Source organism: Halichoerus grypus, chromosome 11 (assembly GCF_964656455.1).
Source record: "Halichoerus grypus chromosome 11, mHalGry1.hap1.1, whole genome shotgun sequence".
Lineage (NCBI taxonomy): Eukaryota > Metazoa > Chordata > Mammalia > Carnivora > Phocidae > Halichoerus > Halichoerus grypus.
In genome coordinates, this window is record NC_135722.1 from 23,609,034 (window position 1) to 23,627,506 (window position 18,473).

General features: G+C 46.7%; 1 protein-coding gene across 2 annotated transcripts in view; it reads right to left on the reverse strand.

The window, feature by feature from the left end:
- The window catches only part of PRR5L (proline rich 5 like), a 142,092-nt gene extending 125,999 nt beyond the window's left edge, over positions 1-16,093 (reverse strand). For both annotated transcript variants that reach the window (XM_078058188.1, XM_078058187.1), the window contains exon 1: positions 15,874-16,093. The gene's annotated coding sequence lies outside the window, so the exon portion shown is untranslated. The remainder of the gene's footprint in view (positions 1-15,873) is intronic.
- Between the last annotated feature and the right edge of the window lie 2,380 nt (positions 16,094-18,473).

Here is an 18,473-nt window from a genome sequence, read left to right on the forward strand (position 1 = left end):
AAGTTGGTACTTCGGCTCCTTGTGTCTGTATCTCAATTGGTTAGAATTCAGTGAGGAGGGAGGTTGACGGGCATCCCCAAATTCTCACACTATCCACCACTACGATCAGAGCAAAGAAGCAAAACACACTCAGCAAAAGCCCCACTGTAAGAAGATCTTTCTATGCCAGGAGAGACTGCCATGTCTATCTTTTCCCAAATATTCCATTTCTCTTCAGCCCAGAGAAAAAGTGACATCTTGAACTAGGTAATCTATACAGAGAGCACTTTTTTAAACTATAATTTCAAGGCGTTCATTAAGATAATATACAATTCAACCCAGCCTCACCTACCAACTCAAGAGAAGGCCAAGTGGGAGGCCTTTGCCTTCCTGACTGGGCCCATGAGGGGCTAAGCAATAGCCCTTCTGCACTAAGATCTTCGCTTCCCCAACCCTCCCCCATCCCAGCCAGAAATGCATGCCTGCAGTTGTGACAATGTCCTGTCAATGCTAGATTTGTCACCAAGGGATGCTATATGTTTCTTCTCCTATTCCTTTAAGGTTTTTGCCAAAAACAGCTGTGCCAAGCAGCCCCTCCTTAGAACAGGACTAGCCCTAGAAAATGAGAATTAGGACAATCTGGATGCTCTTTGATTTGTCCTAACACCCTTGCCCATCCCTAAACTCAGTCACTGCATTCTCAATCTCCCTCATCTCCCTGAGCCTGCAGTTGATGGTGTTGGTGTCCTGCTCACATTCCCTTAGGTGGTAATGTTTCAGGGCACACTGGTCCGATTTTCCATGGCCAGAATCTGCATCTTTTGCCTAAGGGCTCTCTCCGGCTACCGGAGTCCATTTTATACATGCACGAGGCAGGCTGCAAGGGCTCAGTAGTTAATACCACCACCATGGCTGCCTGGCAGCCTTCAACCCATGACTCACCCAAGCTGGTGTAAATAAATAACCCAGTTCCCTTGCCAGTCAGGGGGCTAAGTCTAAGGATGGCATCCTATATTGTTTTCCAGTATCCCCCCAGCAGGATTAAGCTCACTGTGGTAACTTGCTTGATAATGTGCCATTTACTGGCCTTCCCTTGCCAGTCTCACTTCCCCCCTCCCATGGACTATTGGCTCTGGAATCCTTGTCTCCAGGTCTCCTTGGTACCAGAAGCCCTCCTAAGAATCAGTGCCTCAGGATGGGACTCTGGAAGTTGGATCACAGATGGCAACGAGGACCAGTTGCTGGTGGCAAGCGACGTGTTGCTAATATCACAAGAACTAAGACTACAGGTAGTGAATTGGGATGGGCCACAGGTGAAAAAGAATGCAATCCCCAGGGGCGCCTGGGTGGCTCAGTCGGTTAAGTATCTGCCTTCGGCTCAGGTCATGATCCCACGGTCCTGGGATCGAGCCCCGCATTGGGCTCCCTGCTCAATGGGGAGTGTGCTTCTCCCTCTACCCTTCCCCCTTGCTCGTGGTCTCTCTCTCTCACTCACTCTCTATCAAATAAATAAATAAATAAATAAATAAATAAATAAAATCTTTTTTTTTTTAAAAAAAGAAAGGATGCAATATCCAGCATTAGAGAGATACAGGATTAAGGGTAATTACAAGGACTCTGGGGGCGGGTTGGTTGCTTAGAGGTGAAGCACAATAGGAGCACTGAAAGAGAATGACAGGCTCCAATCATCCAGCTAGCAGCTCAAGTTATGGTGTAAAAGCCAGAGAGTCCCTACTGAAACCCTTAAAAAGAGCTTCATGTCCTGCAGCCAGACAGCAGACATGTTTAACATGAAGCGCAGGATCTGATTGTGCAAGCAGCAAAGTTGTGAAGCCTGCTGGATTCATCGCCCCAGCAAGTCTCCTACGCTGAAGAGCAAGTCCTGATAGGGCTGGGGGGACCAGGATTGACAATGTATTCCAGATACAGGTTTGCCTTTCGGGGGTGCGGTGCCTCAGTTAGCAGTACTGTCTGAGGGCTCACAGAACGTCTGAGTTATTGTCCTGGGATCTGCATAGCATTGCCTTGCCAAAGGACTCATTTTACAGCAAAGAAGGTATTATAATAACCACAGGATCTAGTGGTCCCACTTCATACCACATCACCCAGAAGCTGTTTGCCTAAGGTAAGATTAGAATGACTCCATAAAAATGCAGGTAAAATGCAACTTTGGTTTGATGCAGGTAAGAGGACACTTTGTGGAGTGAGGTGCTTTACGACGTAGTGTGAACTTTTAACCATCGGTCACTATATGATGCTGGGCCTCCAGTGGCTGGACTACATGGGTTTGGATACCAAGGAGTTTAAGTAGGAGTAGTTCCTCTTGCCATCCTTCCCAGTGACCCACGTAGAGAATTTGTACTTCTCATTCTCCCACCTTCAGGATCTGCCAGGTCCTAGTGCACAGGGAAGAGAATGCTTCTACCAGAGACACGATAAGAACCACACACTAAACCTAAAACTCTAACTGATGCCTGGTCATTTTGGATCCCTAATTGCTAGTAAACCAGGGTGCAAAGAAAGGAGTTACTATCCAGGCAAAGATGTCAATCTTGATTATTATAAGGAACCTAATGAAGGCAGGGAGGAGTATGTCTGCAATTCAGAGAATCTCTGGGGGCATCCATAGTGTTCCTATGTGCTGTGATAATTCTGAAGGGTCGGCTACAGTAACCGCAGCTTGCCAAAGACACAGTAATCCAAGGCTCAGATCCTTCAAGGATGGAGGTCTGGGTGGCCTCAATGTATAAGTCACTTCAAGCAGTGGGAGTGCTGTTGGGGGTGAGGGGAATTAAAATAGGGGCAGGAGTGTGGACCTCAGTTCCCTTAGCATGTGAATTTGTCCCACAAGTTTTCTGTTTTTAGTCTTTTAGTTTACTTTAAAGGAAGTATGACATGTGTTGTGATGAGCATTGGATGTTATACACAACTAATGAATCGTTGAACACTACATCAAAAACTAATGATGTACTATATGTTGGCTAACTGAACATAATAAAAAAATAAAGGAAGTATGACTGGCCATCATCTTGAAGACTCAGTGACAGAACAGAAAGAACTTAAAGAGGACAAGGGGAGATCTGAATGGTACAAGGGGTGGATTGTAGCGGGTACTCTCAGTATTCAAGCCTTACCATTTAGATGCATCTCTTTACCTAAGGACATTCTCTGGCCACCAGGGTTCACTCTGCTCATGCACATGGCTAGAAGAGTCAGGAAATGTGTGCACTGGGAGCAATTCTCACCCTGTGGCTAAGGAAGTTGGTGTGTAAATACCCCAGCTCCTTTTCCCCTTGGGTGGGATAACTGTAAGATGTGTGTTCCATGCTAATTCTCAGAGTTTCTTAGGATTTGTCTTCAGTCACCCACACAGAAGTTTGATTGACAACATACATTATTGGTTACTTTGCCTTGCATACCTCATTTCCCTACTGTTATAATAGTGCTTCCCTCACCTTCCAAGTAAACTACTTGTATGTGAATCCTTGTCTCATGGTCTGCTTCTGGGGGGGATCCAAACTAAGACACTCTGCTCCATCCTCATCTAATGCTCCTGAGATAGACTCTGAAGAACTATTTCTTACTAAAGTGTGAATGACTGATAGGGCCCAGAAAAGTGAGTTTAAAAGAAGAAATATCCTTAAGGCAGTGATTCTGAAACAGTAGGCTGGACACACAGGAGCCCTCTACAGGTGTGCTGACAAAGTATGATCTAAGGGTAAAATGTATTTTTGTAACAACTGATTGCATTTATTATTACACTGTCAGACAGACTTGTAAGCTAAGAATATCCTTGGGGACAGAGTAACATGGGGTACAATTTGCAGCATGTAAGAACAAAGAAACCCAGCGTTATATGGAGCCACAGAATGATCATGTGTTCCTTTGAGAGAATGCAACAGATTTCTAGGTCAGGGTGGTACATGACTTTGCCCAAATAGTGACATAGGGTTGAAGAACAACCATGTGACTAGAGGGATAACCACAGATGATTGCACATACACTAAGTCACTGTAGCAGTGACTTCGTTGTAATTATGGTTGACTTGTTGAATGTGGTTGAGTCTCTTCATCTCTTCAAGCTTCAAAGTGTGTCAAAAACACACATACACACACACACACAAATATTTACTTTTGGTTTTCAGATTCTAGTCAGTGGGAGAAATCTGGGAGGAAGAGAGGGCAGGGAAAGCTTTTGGGAGACTGGAATTATACACCACCGCCATCAGCAGTACCACCACCAAGGACATTTGTAGAGTGGTTTTACCCTATAAGTTGTTTTCAAATTGGGTTTTAGGGAACCCTAAGGGCTCTGAGAACCTGGCAGGTTCTGCCAACAATGAAAGACTTGGTGCCAAATAAATATTTAAGCTGACTGTGGTATCAGTTATTAGTTTTACATATTGATTTTGTTAGAAAAAAACTCACCCACTAGAAGTACAACTTGGAAACCAGAGATATATGCATGATCATTTTATTCTTGTAACCACCCCCAGCTTGCACAGGAGGAAAATGAGATTCATAAGGATTCAATGACTTACGTTACGGATGAGACATGAGCTGAACTGTGGTACAAAACCACACCACGTCCAGCGCTCTTTCCTCTACATTCTACCACATTTGAACACTGATGATGAAACACGTGGTTTAGCAATTTCTTGGCCAGTAAGTCTGTTTTGTTGAGAAGGGGTCAGAGAACAGTTTATAAAAAAGTTCTTAGAATTTGGGCCGTTCCAAGAAGCTTACCAAAACATCTCCAGTTCATTCCCTCCCTGAGCTATATTCAACACATGCTATTCCAGGGGCTGCTTTGATGGGACGTGTTCTCACAGCTGGTCCTATGTGTCTGCCACACCATCCAGACCCTTTGGGCAGCACTCAGAAATATCCCTTGTAGCAGTCAGCTTTGCTGTAGAAGAAAGCCTTGCGACTTATGAAAATAAGCGTTTATTTTTCTTGCACACAGGTCTGCAGTTTGGCGAGGGCGAATCTGCTTCAGTTGGAGTTTGGGTCTGCTCCATATGGCTAATCCTTGGAGGCCAGAGAGAAGGGGGAATGGCTACTCAAGGTGAGCACACGGGTAGCCAAATAGTGCACACACTACTTAAAGCCTCTGCTAGAATCGTATCCATTCATATTCCATTGGCATGTCAGTGGCCAAGCCCAAAGTCAGTGGGGCAAGAAATATACTATGTCCTAAGCCCCAAGGGAGGTGAATGAAAATTTGCTGACTGATACTCCAATCTATCACATTAGCTAAAAAAGTGATTCCCAGGGAGGGAGGCCAAGTACCTCTTTCCCAAATCCTCTAGATTCACAAACTGATATGGTCTTAATAATAAAGCCGGTCCTGTAAGCTGCCAAGAGGAGACCATCCCAAAGGGGCCTTTCCTGAGACCCCAGGGGAGTGTGAAATGGCAGTTTCCCAGACTAGCGATCCCCAAGATGGAAATTACCTAGTTGCCACTGGGATATTTTTAAAACCCACTACTTCACTCCCAGGGATCTGCCCTAAATCAAGTTCCCAAGCTTCCTTTCATAGAGGATGGGACCTGCAGACAGAGAGAAGGGGCAGATGTGGGTGATTTATAAGCTTCACCTTAAAAAATAAATTTCTAGCAATGGAAGTCTTGGCCAAAATGCAGAACAGTCCAGTAACTAGAAATAGACACTCCCGACTTTGACAACATGAGTCCCTCCTTATGTTGGATAATATTGCTTCGTCCACCCAACTCCTCAATATCCATTTCCTCTTCTCCCTTCCAAATACACTCCTAATTTTGCTAAGGGAACTCCCTTCCTCAAGGAACAGTGATCCATCTCCAACACAAACCCCAGGGACAGGCCAAATTGGTCGAGAGGTAATTCCATTCCTTTTGCCCGTGATTGGTTCATAAATAGATAAATGACCTAGAATCAGCCTATGAAACAAATTGTGCCTATGGGAAAACTTTGGTGGAAGGATGGGGGTGGCAGGGCTTCTAGAAAAAGTTACTTCATTCTAAGGAGAAAGCCCCAGAAAGAAACTGACCCTTTCTCTTTCTCTGAACACTGCTCTTTCTAGATATTCCTGCTAGAGCCCCATTTCTTCCTAAAGATGGAAACAACAGGGAGATGGCAGAGCAAAGAGTTGGAAAAGACAGGTGTCCTGAGGATATCACCGAACTGCTGAATCAGCCTCTCCCCTAAAGCTTGCCCTAACTATGTCCATACTTTAAAAAAAAAAAAAAGTTTCTTTTTTTTAAGATTTTATTTATTTATTTGTCAGGGAGAGAGAGAGAGCACAAGCAGGGGGAGCGGCAGGCAGAGGGAGAAGCAGGCTCCCCACTGAGCAGGGAGCCCGATGCGGGACTCAAGCCCAGGACCCTGGGATCATGACCTGAGCTGAAGGCAGACTCGAAACCGACTGAGCCACCCAGGCGTCCCTATGTCCTTACTTTTAAATGAGATAATAAAAGATTCTGGTGTGTGACTCTTGACTCACAGCTAAAGGCACCTGCAGCCATATCTATCTCAGCCACCTACTAGCAGTGCATTTGGGCAATCGCCTGATTTCTCTAGCTCCTGCTTTGTACCAGTACTGATGACATAGAATCCTTGCAGAGGTTAAATGACGATGCACATGAAGTATTTGCAAACTTGTGGGGTCTGGTGTCTGGTAAGGGTGCAAATGACGCACAGGTATGATTTTTTGGTACCAGTGAGCGAGAAAGTGCAAGCCTGAGCTCATAATTGCAATTTCTGTACTTCCCTATATTCTTGTCCTCTGGCTGTTGCAATAAAACTTTCACAATGGGAAGGATCTGTGTCTTTCTAGGTTGGACTGATAAGTATAAGGTCTCCCATCCTGACCAGTAATGCCTGCAAAGGGTAAAAGTCCCATGGTGAAAAGTCGATGGGGGATACTTTTACTTATAAATATTATATAATTATTACATGTTCTGGGTTTTTTAAAATTTAAAAATTTAAAAATATTTTTATTCAAGTATAATTAACATATTTATATGCTATAGTATATATAAATATATATAGTATATATAAATATGTAAGTATATAGTATAGTGTTATAGTAGTTTCAGGTGTACAATATAGTGATTCAACAATTCTATACATTTCTCAATACTCCTCATGATAAGTGTGCTCTTAATCCTCTTTATCTAGTTCACCCAACCCCCTACCTACCTCCCCTCTGGCAACCTTCGTCTGCTGTATTTAAGAGTCTGTGGAGTTTGGGGTTTTTTTGCCTCCTTTTAAAATTTGTTTGTTCAGGGGTGCCTGGGTGGCTCAGTCGGTTAAGCGGCTGCCTTCGGCTCGGGTCATGATCCCAGGGTCCTGGGATCGAGCCCCATGTCGGGCTCCCTGCTTGGTGGGAAGCCTGCTTCTCCCTCTCCCACCCCCGCTGCTTGTGTTCCTTCTCTCGCTGTCTCTCTGTCAAATAAATAAAATCTTTATTAAAAAAAAAATTTGTTTGTTCACTTGTTTTGTTTCTTAAATTCCACGTATGAGTGAAATCATATGCTATTTGTCTTTTTCTGATTGATTTATTTCACTTAACATTACATACCCTCTAAGTCCATCCATGAAAAGATCACTAATCATCAGGTAAATGCAAATTAAAACCACAATGAGATCTCACTTAACACCTGTCAAAATAGCTAAAATAAAAAACACAAGAAATAACAGTGTTGACAAGGATGTGGACAAAAAGGAACCTTTGTGAACTGTTGGTGGGAATGCAAACTGGTGCAGCCACTGTGGAAAACAGTATGGAGGGTCCTCAAAAAAATTAAGAACAGAATTAACATATGACCCAGTAATTCCACTACTGAGTTTTTACCCAAAGAAAATGAAAACACTAATTTGAAAAGATAGACACACCACTGTGTTTATTGCAATATTATTTACAATAGACAAGATGTGGAAGCAACCCAGTGGCCATCTATACATGAATGGATAAAGAAGATGTGATATATATATAGATATATATTCCATTGATATCTATATCTATAGATATATAGATAATAGAATATTACTCAGCCATGAAAAAGAATGAGATCATGCCATTTGCAACTACATGTTCTATTTTTGAAAATATGAAAAAAATTCAGATAAGCACTATGAGAAAAGAAAAGAAAATTCACACATGATCCCATCACCTGAAAGAAAACCACAGTGAACAGTGATAAATGTTCTTCCAGACTTTTTACGGTGGTCGCTTCTTTGAAAAGAAAAGAGGAAAACAGGCATCCTTTGCACTACTTTTGAGAGTGAGCCGGTGAAGATGGTTTTGGAGGGCAACTTGGCAGTCTTTGAAAATTAAAAAATTAAAATTAAAAAAAAATACACCACCCCTTTGGGTCAACACTTCTGCTTCTGGGAATCCATGCTCCAGAGGCAACACCAAAAGCAGCAGATACTTAGAGCTTCCAGATGCCAGGGACTGTTCTCCACATTTTTATGCCATCCCAGTTCATCCTCACAACCTGGGAGGGAGGTCTTATTATTATTTTTAAATAACACCTCTGTTGAGACACAATTCACATGCCATACAATTTACCCATTTAAAGTGTACAGTTCAGTACTTTTTTAGTGTATTTGCAGAGTTGTGCAATCATCATCACAATTTTAGAACATTTTCATCACACCCCAAAAAGCCCTTTACCTATTAAGAGTCACTCCCCATTATATCAACCCCTCAACCTCCTGGCAACCACCAATCTACTTTCTGTCTCTGTGGATCTGCCTATTCTGGACATTTCATATCAGTGAAATATACAAGATGTGGTCCTTTGTGATTGGCCTCTTTCAGTTAGCATAATATTTTTAAGACTCATTTATGTTGTAGCATATAACAATACTTCATGTCTTTTTAATGCCAGATAATATTCATTGCAGAGATATACCACATTTTGTTTATCCATTCATCAGGTGGTGGACATTTGGCTTGTTTCCAGCTTTTGGCTAATATGAAGAATGCTGCTATGAACCTTTGCGTACAAGTTTTTATGTGGCCATGTGTTTTCATTCATTATGGGGATCTACATCAAAGTAGAGTTGTTGGGCCATACGGTGTAATCCTCTGCTTTACCTTTTTCAGGAGCTGCCAGACTTTTTCCCAAAGTGGCTGCACCATTTTATATTCCCACCAGGGTATACAAGGGTTCTAATTTCGTCAGAGCCTCGCCAGCCAACACTTGTTAGTACCTGTCTTTTTGATTATAGACATCCTGGCGGGAGTGAAGCGGCACCTCATGGTGCTTTGTCTGCATTTCCTTGATGAATAGAGGAAGGGACCATTCTTACTTTCAGTTTATACATGAAGCAACTGAGGCACAGAGAGGTTCATTAACTTCGCCATGGTCACTCAGCACGTGTGCAGACTCCCATGTCTACAACAGCGTATGCAGAAGAAAGTTTCCTGCAGCACTGTTGTTGGCAAATATCAGAAGAACCTGCATGTCTACCTGCAAGGGTTTATCCTGCAGAAGACCATTACACAGCTATCAAAGACGAGGCACGTCCGTTTGGGCTGACGTGGAATGGGTTCCAAGACACACTGTTAGTGAAGAAGCCACTCACAGAATCGCGTGTACAACATGAACCTATAGACCCAGGCCTAGAGATAGACGTGATACAGGCATAGATGGGGGGGCTGCACACAAAGCTCCTCGCAACGTCCCCTGGAACGTAAGCTCCGAGGAGAGCAGGGATTTTTCATTCGGTGCACCCTAGAACCGGGTGTTGCGCACAGTAGCAGCTAAATAAGTATTTGCTGGGAAGTGAACGATTCCCTTGGAGAGAGATAGAGGGCAGTATACACAGAGGAGCTCATGCACTCCGCAGACCCAGGTCCTCTGCATATGAATTCATGTCGTATTTGCATTATTTTTGACACACACACATATAAAATAACCTGGAATTCTTGGGGCCTTTTGCAAGAAAACAACAACAACAAAACAAGGCCCCAGAGACTGGCGTGGAACTGAGAAGTGGCCCCAGTGGCTTCCCAGATGCCAAGGGGCCCCTCCCGGGCCACAGTGCCCCTTGCTTGAAGTAAGCACTGCCTTCCTCCACCCCCACCAGCCCCCGCCGCGCTCCATCTCTGGAGCTGATGACCTAGACAGGAGACAGGCCCACACCCGCCCTGCCAGGCACCCACCCTGATCGATGAGCCACTCTTTGAGCTGACAGGAATCCGATGTCACGATGACGGCAATGAATCTCGTTTTCATGCCTGAGAAGATCTTAAAAATCAATAAGCATTAGAAGGACACAGCCACGTGTTTTTCTTTTTATCATTTTTCAATATCTGTTTAATTCGTCATCCTGGCTGAGCCCAGTGAAGGGGGCCTGAGGATCAAGGGCTTCTGGTGGAACAGCACAGGTGTCCACCTGGCGGCATTTTCGGCTAACGGTGTGCTGGGTGGGCTGGGAGACGATTAGGAAAGCAATCAGGGGCTGTGGCCTCCCTGAGCCAGGAAACTTAGGGTACAGAAATGACAACGGTTGCAGGTGACGAAATTCTAACAGTGAGGATGGCAAATGGCGCCAGAAATGATGGTTAGCAGGGGCCAGGACAAGAGAAATGTGAGTCGGATGTAGAGTAGGCTGCTCCTCGCAGACGGAGGTGGCGTTAGGGATCTACTCATACCCTCTCTGCGTGTGGTGAAGAGGACTGCTCCAGGTCCCCTTTCTCGTGCCAAGGTGGGGCAGGTTCTCAGTGGGGTGTGGACTGGGCGCCATCTTTGACTACCCCCACCCCGACACACACACAACCATTTGATCACCAAGTCCTGCTGATTTCCCTCTGAAATAACTCTGTCCTGTCGACTTTCCCCACCTCCACAGTTACCAGGTTAGTTCGAGTCACCTTCACCACTCACCTGGGCTCATGCAACTGCTTCCTAAGTAGTCTTCCTGCCTCGAGTCCTGTTTGCCCCCAGATCTTTTTCCACAGAGAGCAGCCTGGCCCTGAGAGGTGAGGTGGCCTGGTGGGTTAAAAACGTGGCTCTGGAGCCAGGCGGCCTGGGTTCCAAAACTGGCTCCTCCAGATTTGTGACCTTGAGCCGCTACTTCAACGTTCTGGGCCTCAGTTTGCCTAATCTATAACACAGCAGTGCTGATTTCTAGATGCCTGGAAGCCAGTGAGGATTAAGTGAACTAATATAGATGAAGCTTACCACAGCGGCTGCCAGACCCAACAGCTCAATACACGACACCTTCTCTTCTCACCTCTTGGTAACTCCTTGATTCACATTCGACACTCCCGTTAAATGTCTTTTTTTGTGGTTCCTCTAACAAAACAGGCTACCAAGCATTCACACACGCCGCCTGTTACATTCTCCCCAAAGTGCCTCCCCCTTCCGCTGTCCATCGACTGTTCATCTCTCTGCTCTTAGATGCTATTTTCTTTGGAAAGCTTCTCTCACCCATCAAATTCCAATTAGGCACCCCCTTTTGTGTTCCCATGGCGCCCTTACTTCCCATCGACGCACTTGCTACTTTGTATTTTTAAATTTTTATTCTGAAAGTTTTTGCACGGAGAAACCAAAAGCCCAAAGAATAGTAGAACAGTACAACGAACTCTCATATACTCCCAGCAACGGGTAACATTTTACCATCTTTGCTCTGTGTGTGTGTGTATTCATTTTGTTGCCAAGTAAATTACTGACATTATGCTCCTTCACCCCTAAATATTTCAACTGGCATCTCCAAAAAAGGAAGAAAGCTGAGGAGTATTCTACCTAAAATACAATGCCATAATCACACTTTTAGAAATGAATCATTCTCTAATGTCGCTGAATACTTGTCCTGTCTCCAAATTTCCCCAGCCCTTCCCCAATTCCTTCTTCAGTCTTTCTGCTACATTTCATTTGAATTGGGCTGTAAGCTCTGAGAGGAATGGAATGTGTCCCCTCTGCTTTCTTCTCCCCAGCACTCAGCTCATGGCAAGCCCTCAGTACCTATTTGTTAAAAGAAAGAACAACCTCTGTGCCCCACTTCCTCCTGCTGAAAAGGGTCTTCAGCCAGCTCCAATCCCAGCCCAGCTGCCCCCTCCACACACACACACACACACACACACACACACACACACACACACACTCACCCCTTGGTAATGACGTAGCATCTTTTCGGTGCGCCAAGTCAGAAACCAGAGGGACATTCTAGATGCCTCTGTCGGTTGACCCCACACAGCTCTCACACTGTCTCCTGCCTAACCCATTCCTCTCTCCATTCTGGAGGCCAGGGCTGTGGTTCGGTCCTTCATCCTCCCTTGCCCAGCTCCCTGGGTCTTGACACCTCTGATGATCCAGTGTACCCCTGTCCTGCCTCAGAGCTCACTTTTCCCAGGGTCCATTCAACGACCCATCCCTTCCCGGCAGAGGACCCACAAAGGGCCTGAGCGTGATAGGTATTCACTAAATGATTGCTGAGTGGATAAAGAGAAATATCTCCTTCTTTCCTGGCCTAAGTTCACTGCAGCCCCAGTGCATCCCTGCGGTCCTATTCCCTGGGCCCCAGACTCCACCCCAGCCCAGCCCAGCCCAGCGCTGCTTGCAGATGGGTCCTGGACACAGCCTCGGCACACGGCTTCCAAACAGCTGCCAGACCCCATTTGTCATTCTTCCTTCCCTAGGAAATTGTGCAAAGATGGGCAACGGCAGGCCCGCACTTTTTATATTTAAAGAAAATGATTAAAAATCTAAAACAGAAAAAGTCAGCTTAAAAATCAAGATCTTTCTATTTTGAAGTCTTCTTTAGGTCAAGTACCTCCTAGGGGATACAGGGTGAGATGATACAGCCCCTTCTGCCTCAAATAAGATTTTCAGAATGCAATTTTGCTTTTGCGTGCTTTTGCAAAGAAAGCTATTCCACTGCCCTGTCAGTACTGGGCTGGTGGAGTTACGCTAGGGGACGGGCAGAGGGTTCCAGCAGAGATCCCTTCAGTACACGGAGCCCATCTGACGCTGGACCTGCCGCCCCTGCCACCCGCCCCTGCTTTCCAACTGGAACGTTCAAACGAGGTGGGGGATTTTACCTTTTTACCTTTGTAACATTCTGCTAAGAAGGAACTTCCTCCCAGCACAGAACAAAGGCCAGCAGTCAAAAGCTCTCAGAAACCTGGTGGTGAAGGCCCAGGGAAGTGACTGAAGTGGGTCAAAGCGGATCTCCGCTCCCCACTCCCCACTGGCTCCACCATCTACCCTGGGGGAGATCCTGAACCCGTCTAAGCTCCAGCTCCTCCTCCTTCAGCTAGACGAGGACACCGTCATCTTCCTCATAGGGTTCCTCATGAACATTAAATGGGGCATTGTAGGTGTAGCAGGTGGGAAGACTATTTGAATCTCAGTGTGTGCTGAAGACACAAGCCATCAGGGGACACATTCCAAGGGAGCTGTGACACCATCATGCAGGACTTGCAAAAGAAACCAGTTGCCTCTTACTGGACCATCCCCAGCCTGCAAAGGAGGGCTGGATTGAGGAAACAGTGGGAGCTAGAGGAGGGATTTTGGAGTGAACGATAGGTGTGCTCCAAGTCCCAACTGTCCACTCCCCACCTCCCAGGAGTGATCTGTATCCCCGCAGCTTGAGCATCTCTAAGGACTCATGTCTGCATCATGCCTTAGAAGCCCAAAGCGAAGACAGATGGAGCAGCCAGCTGGAGTGAGGGGGCCCGCAGGCTTTGGATTTGCCAGGGTAAAGAGGAGTTGAGTATTTCTGATTAGCCAGAGGTGTGCAACAGGTGACCTAGGGAGTTGTGTAGATCCTTCGGAAGAGGGCCACCCGGAGGAGTGAAACCCTTCCCCAGACAGAAGCTGACAGCACCTGGTCTGGCTGAATTGTGTGCCCCCCACCCCCAAACTCGTATGTTCAAGCCCTGACTCCCAGTACTTCCGAATGTAACTGTATTTGGAGATAGGGCTTTAAACGAGGTGATCGGGTTAAAATGAGGCATTTAGAGTGGACCCTCATTCAATCCAACTGGTGTCTTCATAAGAAGACGAGATTTGGACACACAGAGAGATATCAGGGATGCACACACGCTAAGGGAAGACCATGTGAAGAACAGGGAGAAGACAGACAACCCCAAGCCAATGAGAGAGGCCTCAGAAGACACCAAGCCTGCCAATTGGATTTCCAGCCTTGGATTTCCAGCCTCCAGAACTGTAAGGAAATTAGTCTCTGTTGTTTAAGACACCCAGTCTGTGGTCTTTGTTTCGGCCGCCCCTCCAAACTAGTAAGCACTGCTCAGACACTGGGGGATGGAAGAAGGAGTCTGAGGCAGCCAGCTTCGAGGGATCAGCAGTTTAGAAATCCCCAAAAATGAGGAAGGAGGGTGTTCTCTGAAGTAACTATAAAATTGTGCCAAGAGATAAAGAATCAGGTGTAAACACCCACCAGGCCCAGGCAGCCAACCACAGTATTACCCAAGTAAGAACTCCCTGCTCCTCTGCGTCCTCCTCTTTCCCCGTCTCCTGTCCCTGCCGGGGCTCAGAATCCTCAGTGAGCCCGATGGAAGCATAGGTGAGAAGCAGGAAACCCACCACAGACTCCCTTTCCCTGCTCCAGGCCCCAGCTGGAGGAGGGAGAGAGTCTGCACATGGAGCAACGTTTGAAGGTCTGAGTTATTCCACACACCTGATCGTAGCCATTACTGAACTGAGACAGTGTTGGAACTAGAGAGGTAGCCAGGAGAGGCATGGGCCTGCCCTAATTTTCATCCTGGGGCAGGGAAAGAAGGGGACACCACAGGAAAAAATTGAGGGGCGGTTATAGACCAAAGTAAAATTGGCTTCCTGAATGTCCCCCCATGGTCCTGTGTATGTGCCACACGTCCTCCTACATGGGTGGCAGCTCAGCCCAGTCTCTGGCCAACCAAGTAGGAGATGTCTTTGGGGAGCAATTATCATCGTTCCAAATTCCTTCTCTGCCACTGTCGGGCAGTTCCACCTTCATCAAGCAAGGCAAAAAGCTCACAACAGCAGACAAACCAATTCAGACCTTCTGCATTCCCCAGGCCAGCAATGTAAGTGTAGATTTTCTACAAAGCCAGGGACAGAATGCCACCCTCTACACCTCATGACCCGGAGGAGGTCACTTAACTCCAGCCCCGCCACAGGGCTGGGTAGGCTTTAGAGTCACACAGCACTCCGGAGAGACCTGAGCTCAAATCCTGCCTCTGCCACGTGACAGCTGTGGACCCTCGGAGAGTTACTTAACTTCCCTGCACTTCAGTTGCCTCCTCAATAAAATGGAGACCATAAAAGTATCCATCCAATGAGTTATTATGTGGAATAAATGAGGACATAGAGGCTAAACCCCGGGAACGTTGCCCGGCACAAAGCAAAGGACTCAGGACACATAGTTATCATTATACATCACTGCCTCTCAAGGTGAGACCTTGGAATGACCTTGATTTATTGTACAAAACATTATGTAAGAAGCCTATGATGAAAAGCACAGATTCTAGGACCAGACTGCCCGGGATCAAGCAAGAATGGAAAACACATTGTATAAGTGTTTGCTATAATTGCTATCGATACGGTAAGATACATAGAGTGATACATACCCAAATACAGTAAGTACAAGAAGAGCGTAATAATGGCAGCAGTGATTAAGGGAACAGTCATTTCCATCAATCCACATGGACCCTGAAGTTTCTTGTTACCCAAAGACATCAGAGGCACTGACTAAGGGTCAGAGAGGCAGAGTGTGTCCCTAATTGGGAGGCTGCTGAACTTGACCTCAGTTTCCTTTGTTTGCCAGCAGACAGTGACTCTCCAGCAAACAGGATATCTAGAAAACAGAAACCCATCCTCCTCGGGCTGGACGCTCAGCCTTTGCCTCTGGCCCCGCTCCCCGCCAACAGCTCTCAGCCTGTCTCCCATGTTACCTGGTCTGATTCCTTCCTCCAGGGCAGGTCCCACCTTGCAGGGGAGAGGTGAGGGGCCACCGCCTTCCAGCCTCCTGAGAAGGTGACATTTTGATGGGCCCTGCTGTCTCCGGGCCTAGCTCTCCATCAGTTCCCACCGACCCTGGGCCTGAGGACTGCCAGAGAAACAGATGGAAAAGATGAAAAGCTGGTACCTCCCGCAGGAAATAATTGTCTAGCTGATCCCAGAACTGAAAAACACAAGTATAACATTGGAGAAAGGAGCGCAAAGTGCCATTCAAGGCCATTGTTACTGCCTCCTCTCTGTGAATCAGGGAAACAAAGAGGCCCTGTGTGTGAGGACAATGCCGTGTGTTACCAGCCACTTCTGTGTTACTCCTGGGGATGGGAGGGTGAGAAACGAGGCCACATTGCCCTCCCAGCCTGATGCGCTCTGGACTTCACTAATCATAACCTCCAGGCTAGCCAGAGCCGGGGGAGGAAATTTGGACTCCCAGCTCATGGGGTTCTGAAATGGGGGGACAGGGGACACCCCCTTTGGAGGGACCAGCTGGGTACCTGCTAGTCTTCCAGGCATCACGAATTGACAAATGCCCCCTCTCCTCTCCCTCCCCTCTTCTCTTGCTACCTCTCTGAGACTTACCACAAGTTAGAGCTGGAAAGAATGGCAGACATCATCTCTCCAAACACGGGTGTCTTCCACTCCAGCCCTTGGCTTTAGTGAGGGGCACCCGGCCAGGACGAGTGCCTGGCTGTGTAGCATGCCAGCAGCAGTTACCAAGCCAGGTGAATCATTATGTGGCAGCCTCCACTGAACCCCCCCCCCCAATGGACCAGGCACTCTATCATGAGCAAGCTCGCAAAATGACCTCATTTGCTCCTGCCTTCACATCCTTGGTCTGCCACTAATTACCCATGGATTATGAGTTCATTTTCCGGCCCTTCGTTTTCCCACTTATAAACTGGGAATTTTCATGGGTCACTGTGAGGACTGAATGAACTTAAACATGCAAAGCTCTTAGAACCATGTTTGGGCCATATAAATCACTTAAGAAGCATGAATGGGAAATTAGATGTCCACCTGCAGCTTGCTTAGGCTCATGGTGAGACGAGATGCAGATAACCGGAAACCCAGGATCTCAAATACAAACTCGGCCTGGCCATCAACTATGGCCTCACTTTACCTCCTTAGGTCCCCGAGGGAAGCTGGGCACTAACGAATACCCTCCTGCAGGGATAAGGCAGGTGACATGGGGGGATGGCCAACTGTGACATAACAGGGAGCAGTGGGGAATTTGGAGAGCCTGTGCCTGTCTTCAGGGGGGCAGCCAGGACCCAGCTCCAGCCAACTGCTGCATGGTGGGAGCAGCATGGCTAGGCCCATCAATTTTTAGAGAAAAGCCAGAAATCTGGATTTTTAGGTGGCATTTCCCCATTTTGAAATGCGGCATTAACTAAGACAAACGTTAGTACAAAGGGAACTCCAGATCATGCAGCTTGTGTTGCCTGATCTGGACATAGACAGCATGTCCAAGCCAGTATGCATCTGCCATTTTCAGGTCTTCTGTCCCTAATTTGCCTGCAGTCTTCCAATGAGCTGATCAGTCCACTTCAAAACCAGTCTTTGACTTAGAGCACGTGGTATAAGACCAAAACAGTGAAGCAGCCCCTTTCTCTGTGGACACCCGCCCTCACCTCCATCCCTGAAATGGGGGTGAGGAAAGGGGAAAGCAGGGAAATGAGGGGACTCTCCCAAAAGGACCATAGGCCCCTTGGCCTCATCCACTTCCTGCAGGCATTCTTCTGATAAAGAAGGCAGCCCAGACTTGGTGGTGGGACCCAAGGGCAGACTGGGCGCTTAAGCCCCCATAATCTCCATCAGTCACCTCAAACGAACATCGGTAGCCTAAATGACAACATGGGCTGGCTATGCAAAGTTCAACTCTGAGGCAAGCTTGCTCGCAACGAGACACCGCCTCACACCTACCCACCTGACAGACGGATGATAACAAGTGTCGGTGAGGATGTGGGGAAATTGGAACCCTCAGACATTGCTGATGGGAAGGTAAATGGCGCAGCCACTCTGGGAAACAGTCTGGCAGCTCCTGAGAAAGTTAAACACAGAGCTACCCTGTGGCTCCTGGATATATACCCCAAGAGAAATGAAAATATCAATCAACACAAAAGCTTGTTCAAGAGTGTTTACAACAGCATTACTCATGACAGCCAGAAGGCAGAAATGACCCACGTATCCATCATCTGGTGAACAGATAAACATACAACCGAAATTACTCAGCCATCAAAAGAAATGACGTCTTGGGGCGTCTGGGTGGCTCAGTAGTTAAGCGTCGGCCTTCGCTCAGGTCATGATCCCGGGGTCCTGGGATCGAGCCCCGCATCGGGCTCCCTGCTCAGCGGGAAGCCTGCTTCTCCCTCCCCCACTCCCCCTGCTTGTGCTCCTGCTCTTGTTAGTTCTTTCTCTGTCAAATAAATAAATAAAATCTTAAAAAAAAAAAAAAAGGAATGATGCCCTGATACATGATACCCAACGTGGATGACACTTGAAGACATCAGGTTAAGGGAAAATATTGATGAAAACA